Genomic DNA, 11,952 nt, shown 5'->3' with positions numbered 1-11,952 from the left:
ATCCTCTCAGATTGCATCCAACCTTACAAATTGATTTGATTCTCCAATTTGACTTTCAGAGACTTTCCTAAACCCTGCAGATTCTTTCTGCCATTCCTCTCTTCATCTTTACAAGCATCACATTTCTCTCATCCTTAGAACAAAATATAAAAGCCATTGGGTTTTCAGAACCTCCCTGGGTGGCTGCCCTCAGGGATGGGCTGTACAAGTGCAGCTCATTAACCTCAGCCCAGGCACAGCCACAGCTGCTGGGGGGCTGTGGGGTCCCCTGCCTCACTGTTCTTCAATGCTCAGCAGTTCTGGTGAGTACCAGCAGCTTCTGAGGATACAGCACAAAAATAACCCAATATCTAACACAGTGTAGGAACGGGAGGAAGATCAGTGCTTTATGTGAACCTAGTTATGATGTCCTCTAGGCTTTGACCTTCTAGGAATGCAGAGTTTAATAGTGGTGGAGACTTTTTATTGCCCCATTAGTCATCGGCTGGATGGAGTTTAGCAGTGGGTGCACTGACAAAGGTGATGTTCGTGCAATGAAGCTTAAAGACAGAAACACAGCCCCACTGCAGAGGTACAAATGTGGTTGGAATTAGAAGCAAACTTGAAAAATCTTGGACTAGTCTACACAGGTGAAGCCTCAGGTTTTGTTCCTGACTTGTCTTGTGCAGCCAAGTAATTCCTCTGTCTCACTTGGTTCCTCCTTTGCTCCCTAGAGCAGCAGCAACACAGTGCTGATCTCTCCTGCCAGGCTTTGCATGACAACTGGCTTCTTCCACTGTGGTGCCAAGGATGTTGCTTGTACCACAACTATGGATTTCTTTTTAATGGTCTCAAAATGTGATAGGTATTGTACGAACACACAGACAGATACAGTCCTAAACCTGAGTTAATAAAGTGGCAATCCGATACAGAGGGAAAGTTTATTCTTAAGCAAGTCTCAGAAGAGGAGAAGGATGAGTCTGTGTTCAAAGAGGGTCAAAAAGTTTGTGCAATCACCCTTATGTCTTTATCTTACAGGTTTTATTTAATTTGATTTGGAAATTTCCTGAAAGAAAATCTCCCAGTGTTTGACAAAATTTCCAAATTTTTCCATATACTTAAATTTTAATTAAAAAGTGAATCTGAATTTATTTTAACATAGAACATCGACTGTTCTACTTCAGAGGGAAGAAGACAGAAAGAAATTGTCCTTGTTCTTATGCTGCTCAGAAAGATTTTGTCCTTCTCATGTCTCTCACATTACCTGCTCTTCTCATTTCCATATTTTTGTTTTCTCCTTCGTTTCGCTCCATGGCAGCAAATAATGCTGAATACCAATGTAGTTGTATTCATCCATTTACAGATCATTTCTCTAAGCACCACACACAAGCACTCAGCTTTTCCAAATACAAATCAAGGCTGGTTACCTTAATTACTCATGGATTTCTGCAGTGCACAGGTGAGACGGGCTTTCATTACCCTGCCTATGTTAAAAGAAGCAGCTAAATCTACATATTCTTTCAATGACTGCTCAGTGTTCAGTACTGGCACAGATGAATCCTTGTCAGGAATAACTCAGTTTGCCTGAACAAGGAATTTCAGGGAGTGACATTACTTTTAAGTCAGGAGATGAATAATAATCCAACTGATTGCTTTGGGAGGAACATTATAAAAGAAAATCCAGTGACTTTTTCACCCAATTTACTATTTCTGGGAGTATCAAAACGCAATTTAGACATGCTATCATAAAAAAGAAAAATTTAGACATGTTATCTTTAAAAAGAGACTCTGGCTTCTCTTTCAAGTAAATTGGTAGCAGAGTATTACTAAAAAAAATTCACCAAGCAAAATGGAAATGCTAGCAATGCAGCAGTGCTTAAATTTTATGAGAGTTAGATTATCACTAGGTACATAAAAATGAGCGGGAAATCTGCAGTCGACAAGAGCTTGGTGCATAATTACTTTTCCTCTCTCACCAAATGGCTCCAGGTCGGAACACTTCATTTAAACACAAAGAGAGTGACAAAAGTGCTGACTTGTGGTAAACGTGTGCAACACAAGCAGATTTAACACTGCTAAAGAAGTTAAAAGAAATGTGAGACTGTAGAGGTGTTTTTTATCAAAAAAATAGAAAAGAAAAATTTTAAAAAAAGAAGTTTCTCCACATAATCATTTTGGTCAGAGGGGACTGCTGCTGGTTTCCAGCCCAAAGCAGGGGTAGGTAGGGTGGGCAGTTTGGGACACGTCCATTGTTGATCGCCTACACGGAAGAACGCTCTCACACATGTCTGGAGAGTCTTTCCAAGTCCACCTTGTGCTTGTTGCCTCCTGACCCTGCCCCGTGCATTCTGGGCAGAGCCTGGTCCCACCTTGGGCAGCTGCAGAACCCCTCGGGCCCTGCTCTCCCCCAGGCTGAACAATCTCCTCAGGCTCTCCCGGGCCCTGGGTGCCTCTGCCGGGCCCGTTCCGTTCTGTCGCTGGCATTTGCAGCCAGCCTGGCACACACGGCTCCAGCTGCACTGCCACCAGTGCCAAGGGAAGGACAAGGATCACTTCCCTCACCTGCTGGCTCACACAGCCCAGCGAGCTGCTGGCCTGCCCTGCTGCAGGAGCACACCGCTGCCATGTGTCCTGCCTGTCCCTCAGCTCCTCTGACAATACTGCAGCTTAATTAAAAAGAACTGCCGTTGTCAAAAAGGAAAGCAAGTTGGTGATTGCTCCAGCTCAAACGACTGGCTCACTGCTCCCTTCATCCAAGATTAGTTTGCTGTTCCCTGAGTCTGAGACCCCCAAAGAGCAGCATACATTTTATGGGGTTGCATGGTCCATTTTGATGTTTGTGTAAAACGGGCTTGTCCAAGGAACAAACTAGATTCTCTCCCATACTTCTTTTTCCAGACAGGAAAGAAATACTGTAATTTGCATTACTCTGAATAGAACAGTATTTCAAGTTCTACATAAACAACTCCCTCCAGTGCACCTCTCAGTGCAAGCAGATGCTTAAGTCCAGTCTGATTCAGCAAAGCTTTAAGCATGTATCTAAGTGTCATTGCCTTCAGAATGAAAGTTAAGTGTGTGCTGCTATGCTTTGCTGAATTTTGGCCTCATGCTATAAGAAAAGGATAATTTGGCTCATTATATTTTGTGAATGACACAATGCCCCTGAACATTAAAGTTTATATCTATTTGCATATATATATGCAGCATTAGGTTTGGCTCTCAACTCTGTAGAGATCAAAGTACACAGGGATCCTTAGAGACTATCAGACAGCAATTACACTGCAAAATAAATTATAGGCAGTCTCCCCCTACATTTCACTATGTCCAGCTGCACTTTTCCTTGAGTTCCTTTACTGCCCTTGAATGTGTTTTAGTTTTAGTTATTGCATAAGATCCTCTAAGATGAGGGCTTATGAAACAACCACTTCATTCCCAGTGGTGAAACAAAGCTCAGTTTTAACAAAAATATTTTCTCAAAGTTGAAAAAGTAAAAAGAAAAGGAGAAAATTATTTTCTCATGGGTTGTGCCCAACTGTTTCCAAAGGTCTTGTAAAAGCTTTTAAATAACTTTCTGCAGAGGACAAACAGCAGCTGCGGGGCAGTCTCTGAACAAAGCATTTCTGGGTAGATTCGATGCCTTTTCACAGCTCCTGATTTCTGTGAGTGTTAATTTATTTTGAAGCTGTCTGTGTTAGTGCTCAAAGCATTCTTGTCACAGACACAGCACGCACTGGGTGCAGGGTTCCACTCTCACTCACAGAAAGTGCTTGTGACTGGAAGTGTGAGAAAGTCAAGTCCGAGTTACTCCACTGCAATGCCTAATTGAGGAATGTCTCTGCGTAAGGACTCTTGCCTGGCACGCTGATGGGCTCTGACATTCTTTTTCTCTATCAATGTCAAGTGGTTATTTGTGACTTTAATGACAAATTACCAGTATTGGCATCGTGATTATATCTGACTGCACTTGGGATGGAGATTTAAGAGCAGACTGAAGAACCGAGATATTCAGCTCCTTTCATCCATCTTTATGAGGTGAAACACAGCATCTGAAAACTCTGAGCTCAACTGATCACAATGTTTAGCTGATTTTTGGAGTTTTTTTTTTTAAGTGAATTGTTAGTCTGTGATTGTGATCCCAAAAACCAGAAATTATCTTTTCATCTGCTGAAACATATTGATCAGGAAAGAAATGGCCCCCTTCCCCAGTTCCATATGTGCATACCAGATCCAGAATAACAGGCAATGGCAGCTGAGAACTGCAGATTTTGAGCCACCTGGAAAGGCAGTCCACAAAAATATTTTTTTCCCAGTGTTTTTAACACTTTCCTCCACCCATCCAGCTCACACCACGCAGGCACTGAAGATGCCAGACCTTCACTGGAACTCCTGACCTTGGAACCTTCCAGCTGGCAGCCAGTGCTTGCTGTGGGCAGGGCAGGCAGTTGTGGAGGGCAGCAGAATAAGGCGGCAAAACAGCCATGGGTAATTTGCTTATTTTGCATAGCTGAGAGCCCTGGAAATCCTGAGCCCTCAGCAGAGAAGCCCAGTGTCTGCTACAGGCTGTGACAGGGATTAAGAACCTTGGTTTGCAGCAGAGCAGTCACCAACCCTGTCCCTCTCATCCTGCAGTGGCAGCAGGAGCAGCAAACCCTGCTCTCCATCCCAGCTCCATCCCTGGTCCTGGGACAAGACACCCAAACCAGGAGCCAGTTCTGCTCACTGCTTAGTAAACTCTGAAATCTGACCTCTTATTAATCCTCTACATCTGGGTACAAGTGTTGGAAATTTGGCCAAACCAGCTCAGCCCTGTATTAACACAATTCCATCTAACAAAGGCTGGAAAGGTGTCATGGGTGATGCTTGTTGCTGTCACCAGTATCAAATCTGTTATTTCTCAACATGTCAGCTCCTACCCAAGAAAGTTTAGCACCAGTTCTGTTGCCTTCCAGCCGCTCACCAAATGTATTTCCAAATATCCCTTAGAATGTGAAGCAAGAACACAAATCACACAAATCCCACTGTAGCCTCCTGATACCACAGCATCTCTCTTACCACTTAGATTTTTTTCTTGCCCTCCTCTATTTCTCCCTTGAGATGCTAATTTGAAGTTCTTTGAGAAGAGGAATATTTTTTCACCTTTTAATGTACAATGCCTTGCCAAATGGTGTGCTGGAGTTTGATTAGGGCTTTAAGCTCTATAACAATAGAAACAAATGAGACTAAAAGAATGAAGTTCAATATTTTACACCAATGGTAATTTTTGAATTATGCAATCAAAGTTTAACCCAATCTCTGTCTAGAGAGAAGCTCTGTGAGGCTGTGGTGTCTAGAGGTACCTGAGAGCCCATGTGATTTGTGACCCCTTACTTCAGTTTCCTGAGTTTTCAAACTTGCACATTGTGAATTCTTTCTAAGGACAAATATCAAAAGATGAGCAGGAACAGGGTGATTTGTGATGAATAAATCTCGAATAGTTCAGAAGCTATGCTGTAATGGGATATGCACCACAGATTTTGAAAAGCTATCTGAAACTGAAGCAAAATTCATATCTTTTAAAGCAGAGTTTAGGGGATCACAGTCTTTCTTGCCCAAGGTGAATTTGGTTGTGTCATTCCATAGAAAGCATATAATAATTTAGATTAATGCTCACGACTGAGACAGAAACATCAGGTAACAGTAGCAAAATAAGGAAAGTGAATCTTGAAATCTAAAATAAGGTTTCAATTTTCAGTAAAAGCTACAGTTAATAGAAGGAATATTCATGTGCTTTATTATTTTATTCAGAGTTTCCCACCTATCCCTGGAAAGGATTTTCCTTAATTTAAGAGACAAAGTAAAAGAGCTTTGCATTGAACTGCATAACCAGTGAACCAGACAATCCCAGACTGCTCAAGCATATCCGACATCTGCTCGAAGAACTCGATTGCAAATAGCAGGAGAGAGTTTCCATTACAGTACACACAGAGCTGGGCTGGGAGAAGCAGCATTAGAAAGTGTGATTCCCATTTAGTAATTATGTCTTGATTGTTGTTTATATGTTTGCTCTACTGTAACTTGCCTGCCTTATGGTGGCACTACTGCTAGAGAAAACACAAAAGTAATTTAGTTTTAAAGGGGAAATGAAAGTTTTAAAGCAGTTTAACATTTCTGTGAAACTGTAATGGTTGGAGATGACTGGATTGAGTCGATAAAAAGTACTAATTTCAATAGTAACTCACGCCTTAATTCTCCTCACAGCAACAAACCTCCCTCCCTCCTTTCTGGCACACAATATAAATACTCTTTACACTGCAATCAATAGAACCTGGGAGAGAAAAAAATATTCATTTTTATTCCTCAGAGGCTTCATAAAGACCAAGTTTCCCCTAAGCTCTTATTTACTCCTATGTAAATGGCATTGCTTTTGTAATGAGGTGTAATCACCAGCACATCATTCATGTTCCCTTCCTCTCTTCTAGATTTACCACCCAGTTTCGCCACTGGTGCCTGGGATCTCAGAGTCTGGAAATGGTGATAAGTCTGTTGCAGGTGATGCCCTGATACCAGTGATTACACTTAAAAAGTCAGTATTTCCAAGACACAACCCTGCAGAGGACAGTCAGGGACATCTGGTGGGAACAATGCTGTGACATCAGCTGTTCTTTGCATCCCTAGAGAAATGCAGAGGCTGAGTGGAAACTTCCTGAAGGTCTCCACACTTCCCTGTACACCTCACAAACCCTTGAGCATGGTGTGCTGGGTGTAGCACTGTGACCATGCCTGCTGGGCAGCTGCCATTCCTCACTCTGCTTTGGTCCAGCTGATGGGCATTTGCTCAATTCCACGTGTTCCAGCGCTTAGCACTTGGCCCCAGAGACTATCGTGTGATTAATGCATCAAAAGACTTGTCTTAAAATCCTCCTCCCCTCGCTTTCCAGCATTTTATTCTCTCAGTTACATTTTCTCTTTGTTCCTTTCTGCAAACCCTAGTGTAAATGTTTTTTGAGTAATTAATGTGTCAAATACCAGACCTGAATTTTCATGGGCAATTAGTGGGCTGAGTAAAGCCAGCAAAATGCATCTCAGTTTTAATAGTGAATTGTGGCTCATTTGCTGTTTTGCAGAAATGTATCCTGGAATACTAAGAGCTTCATACGCCTGTATATTTTTTATTTCTGTTTCATCTACCAAAGCACCCTCTCCTTTTCTATTTTTCACCACATACAAGATGCTGCTTGTAGTCTATTAAAATTTGCATATTGTCCTTCTGCCTCATCGATAATTGATCAGGTTAACATCTGCTTTCTGCTGGTGCCAGGAGAAATTTGTTTGTTTCTACAAGACTCTGTAATTCCTCAAGGCCCCACAGAATTGCACTTCCCAAAAGACAGGTGCCATGTGCTCCCGACAGCAGCACAAGGCACACAGCCTGCCCACGTGGTGTTCCCTCCCTGAGGAGCTCAGGAGAGACTCCAGGGCTGTGTGAGGACTCACCAGCTGAATTACACATGGTGGCACAGCAAAGTTGTCTATTGTAGGCAATGCTAGAACATTATGAATAGGATTACAGAGGAACCTCCCCAAAGTCCTGCTGAAAGCATGAGGCACCCATTGTGAGGAGAGCTGGTGAAGGCTCAAAACACTGCCTAGAGAGCAGCACCAGTGTGCAGCTTTACCAACAGGACATGTAGTTCCAACCAATTTATAAGTGTGGAAATCACATTGCTTTGATATTGCAGGGCTATTAGAAAGACTTTTATTCTCTCCACAGTTTCTGGGATTCAGGTGTCTGATTGAAAAAATACCAGAACCGGAATCAGTTCAGCTAAGAGAAGAGCAGTCAAAATGATTAGCAAGGCAAGGAGCTGGTTCAGTCTCAAGGACACAGCATAGTAGTCTGAGTGGCACAATCCATCACAGGTTGGATGTACCATAATTGTACACCACAGATTTGTAAATAATCTCTTTCTTGGTGTCTGTGTTGACAAGGAATAATATTTGTGAGCGCTCCCTTGGTAGGTTACCTTTTGTCTAAAGACACAGTCCTGACACTGAAGTGTACCCAGTGCATCTTTAGGAGGTTCCTGAAGAGCATCAGAGGAGGATGAGACTGAACAAGGCAGTGTAGCAGAGGCATGTCATGACCTGGAGGGCAGGCTGACCTTCCCACCCAAAAGAGCTGCCTTTCTTGGGCACAGCTAAAAGGATTAAGATTAGGACAGAAGTATGCACCACAGCTTTCAGTGTGCTGTTCTATTTTCTTGAATACACTGCACCTTAGAAGGAATAGATGTGCTTTCATTAAAAAGACTGCCACTCTCATTGGAACCTACAATTTCAAGCATATCTAGATAAACCCCTACTAGCACCAAAATACAGATTATCACTGCTGCGCAGTACTGAATGCAATGTCCCATCAATGCCATGGCACCCAAATTGCTCTCAGCCACAGGCAGAGTATGGGAGGACTGTCAACAAGGAGTGCACAGGAGGGACAAATGTGCAGATCATATTCCAGTCATCCATAACAAAGAATGAAGGCAAAACTACAGTTACTGAGGAGAGCAAAATGATAGAGAATTTGTCAACCATCAGTACACAATGTCACATGGGATGACAAATTCTAAATGCAATTGGTAGCTTTGGGTGAACAATTTGAGACAAAATGCAACTTCTATATTGCTTTGGAAGGTACCAAGCACCCACCACAAAGAGTAAAGCCCTCTGCAGGTACCTCTACTTCAACTTGCCTGCCTTCATATCACCAGCCCAGGGTCCTCCTGTGCAGGACACTGTAACTGGGCCCTTTGCTCACCTGGATGTATTTGTTCCTGTCAATTACCTGCTGTTGTAGTGTTATAAAACTCTTGTATCTTATATACACAGGGATACTAAGGACACTTTTCCATGTTCACCTACTCCATGCATGGCAGTATAGCTGCTTCTATTGATACTCACGTTAAAAACCCCAGAAATTCATTCCAGAAAGAAGATCTTTCTCCTCATTTCAGATCTTTGATTCACAACCCACTCCTTCTTCCCCAAGACCTATACTGCAGGAAATAGCACCTCTAATAAGCTTAAGGGAAAATAAAATACATCAAGGAAGATTGAGCAGAGTTGCAGCAGTCAAACCCCACACCAGACATGCAGGCAGGTCCCTGCTATGAAGCCAAGAAAGAGACAAAGAAAAATGAGTTGTCAAGGAGATGATTCTACTGAAGAGACTCCTCCTGGAGCTGGACATCTGGGTGCTTCACATGCCAAGTTTAAATCATCAGTCAGCTGGCTGGGGGGGGTGAGGGGTGCAAAGCAAGAGTAAATGTTCATTGCCAGAGCTGAGAAGGGGGTGCTACAGCACAGACCCCACGCTGCAGCTGCTGGCTTCCCATCTCCAAAGTCTGCTCCTCCTGAGGGGATGGGGCCAGAGCAGCTCCCCAGCACCTCAATTGCTCCAAAAGGCTTTCCAGCTGCTTTTTGCAGTTCCAAGTTTTATTTTAAGGCAATAACTTTTGCGTGTTTCCCCACCATGACAGCAGGTCTTATTTTCTATTTTAATTGCACAGACCTGAAGCAAAGTTCATTTGTATGGATTACATGAAAACAAATACAAACTCACATCCTGAGACAGGCAGGCCTCCTAAAGGAGAGCTCCAGGCCAGTTACTCAACCCTATGTCCTTCCATTTTCCAAATTATTCTTTCAGAGCATTTTCAATGCTCTTTAAGGGCAGCATATTTCTAGACAATTAAGACAGCCAATTGTATGTACAGACTTTCGGCAAAGAAACTGTCTTATCAGCCCACCTTTTTCACCTACAATATAAATTTTGAGCGCTTGGTTACTTGTAAACTTGCATGCAAGAAGCTCCTGATCATCACATGGATATCAGCAATGCATGAATTTCTGGAGTCTGGACTGGAATCCCAGCTTTACACTCTCAAAGCCAGCATTTGAAGGGAAAATAAAACACAGAAAAAGTATAAAACATTAAGGAAAATGAAAATGCATGGTTTACTAGGATGTTCAAATCCATGTAAGACTTTAAATATCTGGATAACTGCAACTGGGGAAGAGAAAAAATCTATAGGAGGGGAAAAATATAATGGTTAGCACTTGAGCTTTAAGTGAAGTTTACAGTTCTTTCTAGGATGGCAGGATATGGATGTCATTCATCTTCAGTTTCAGCAATAAGCCTGAATTTGCTCTGTTTTCAAGCTTTATTCATCACATGCACCATGCTCCGAGCTTGTGTTTTCTTTAGTTTACTGATAGTCTTATTATATCCTTATTTGTGAGAGAAAGACTTTATTGCCCTGGTATTAAAATTGTCTCTTGTGAAACGGGAGAGGTTCTGAAGTGAGATATAATTTACAGCTTCAGAATACTGGGGTAAGTTTGGGTATAAATCTGCAGCATTCATGAGTTTTCTGCCTGAAGTCAGAGAGACTCACAACCAGCAAAAGAGGAAATTCCCAGTTAAGCTCTTCAGTTTCATGAGGGAAGACTGAGAAGCACAAAACAGGGAGAGCACTACTGGACCTCAAACATGGGTTGAAGATGAATTAATGAGAGGGGCTTGGAATGATTGGAGTTGTCTACCTCAATTTCATGCTCCTCTCAAACCCAGCAGTATCAGTCTCCCACCATGTCTATGTGTTGATCAGGTCTCAGGTCAAGATTTCTGAGTGCTTCTATTCGGAAGGAAGGGTGTCTACAAAAAATGACATTGGAGTCAAATACACATTGTCTAACTCGATGTCCATCTGACTAATGCGAGAACAAATATGAAGCTTCTAAGGTGACCCTTGAAGCCAAGAAATTCATGGTAGCTCCTTAATACTAGTACAATATTTAGCATAGTCCTTAGCCAACATTTCCAGTGAAAACAATGGGATGCTGCCTTTGGTCCAATCCAAGACCAGCAGATCCTCTGTCCCTGTTATTGAACCCCCATTAGAAAGAATCTGAAATCTGTTAAATTTGTCTGGCAAAACAGAGCCAGCTCCCATTGTGAGGACAGGTCACTGGAACCATTGGTTTCTGGCCATGAGGTTATCAGCTGTGTTTCCATGGACTTTTTTCATGTGTTTTCATAACATTTAAGTTTCATTTTTGTTTGAACTCAGACCTGTCAGGCTTTTGGTCAGTTCTGGAACCCTTGTAGTTATCAGCACGTCATCCCACTGACAAAAATCTCCTGGAACTTACAAAAATATCTCAGGAAAATAAACCACCAAAATTGCAGCCTACTAAAAAATATTTCGTTTAATTGTACAGAAAAAACACCAGACTCTGATAAAAAAAAGTTCAAAGACATAAATCAGACTTAACCCTCACTTGCACCTTCTATTAAGTCTTAAACCTGAAACTATGTGCTATTAGCTTGGGTTTTGGTTTAAAAATGAGCTAGCAATGGCAGTAGTAACCAAGCAACAGTAATTGCTTCTCTGAGATTAAACCACAACATGACATTAAAGCTCTGCTACTGAACTTCCCTACAAAGGTGCAAAATTTTTGCAGGCAGAAGTTAATTATGTAGAAGGGCAATTTCAATTTAAGTTGCAAGAGTCTCTGAGCTGTACAGAGGCAGGAAACAATGAGGTCAAGAGTTCAGCCTACCTGAGTTTTAAATCTAGAGGAGGATTATTGTAGCTTTCAATTTATAATTGATGCATCCAGCCTCTCAAAATAATTTCAACTAAATCAAAATAAATGACCTTTAAATAACTGCTATCCAATAATATGATTGGACTCCACAGATTTTACCATGGCTGTAGCTGTTAGAATTCCACTTCTAAAGTGACAATACTACCATGAATAAAAACTAGAGGGCATTGTATATCTTACAAACAAACTAGAAAGTTCAAGCTACTCTTTATGAACATTCAAACCTATTTCCAGATAGGTGTTTGCAGATATGAAATGAATCATTTGGACTAATTATCTCAACTTGAGAGTACCATCACTTTACAAATGATATCTATCTTTTCT

This window comes from Anomalospiza imberbis, chromosome 16 (assembly GCF_031753505.1).
Source record: "Anomalospiza imberbis isolate Cuckoo-Finch-1a 21T00152 chromosome 16, ASM3175350v1, whole genome shotgun sequence".
In the NCBI taxonomy this organism is placed as follows: Eukaryota; Metazoa; Chordata; class Aves; order Passeriformes; family Viduidae; genus Anomalospiza; species Anomalospiza imberbis.
The sequence above is the reverse complement of the archived record's forward strand: the minus strand, read 5'-3'. Positions refer to the sequence as shown.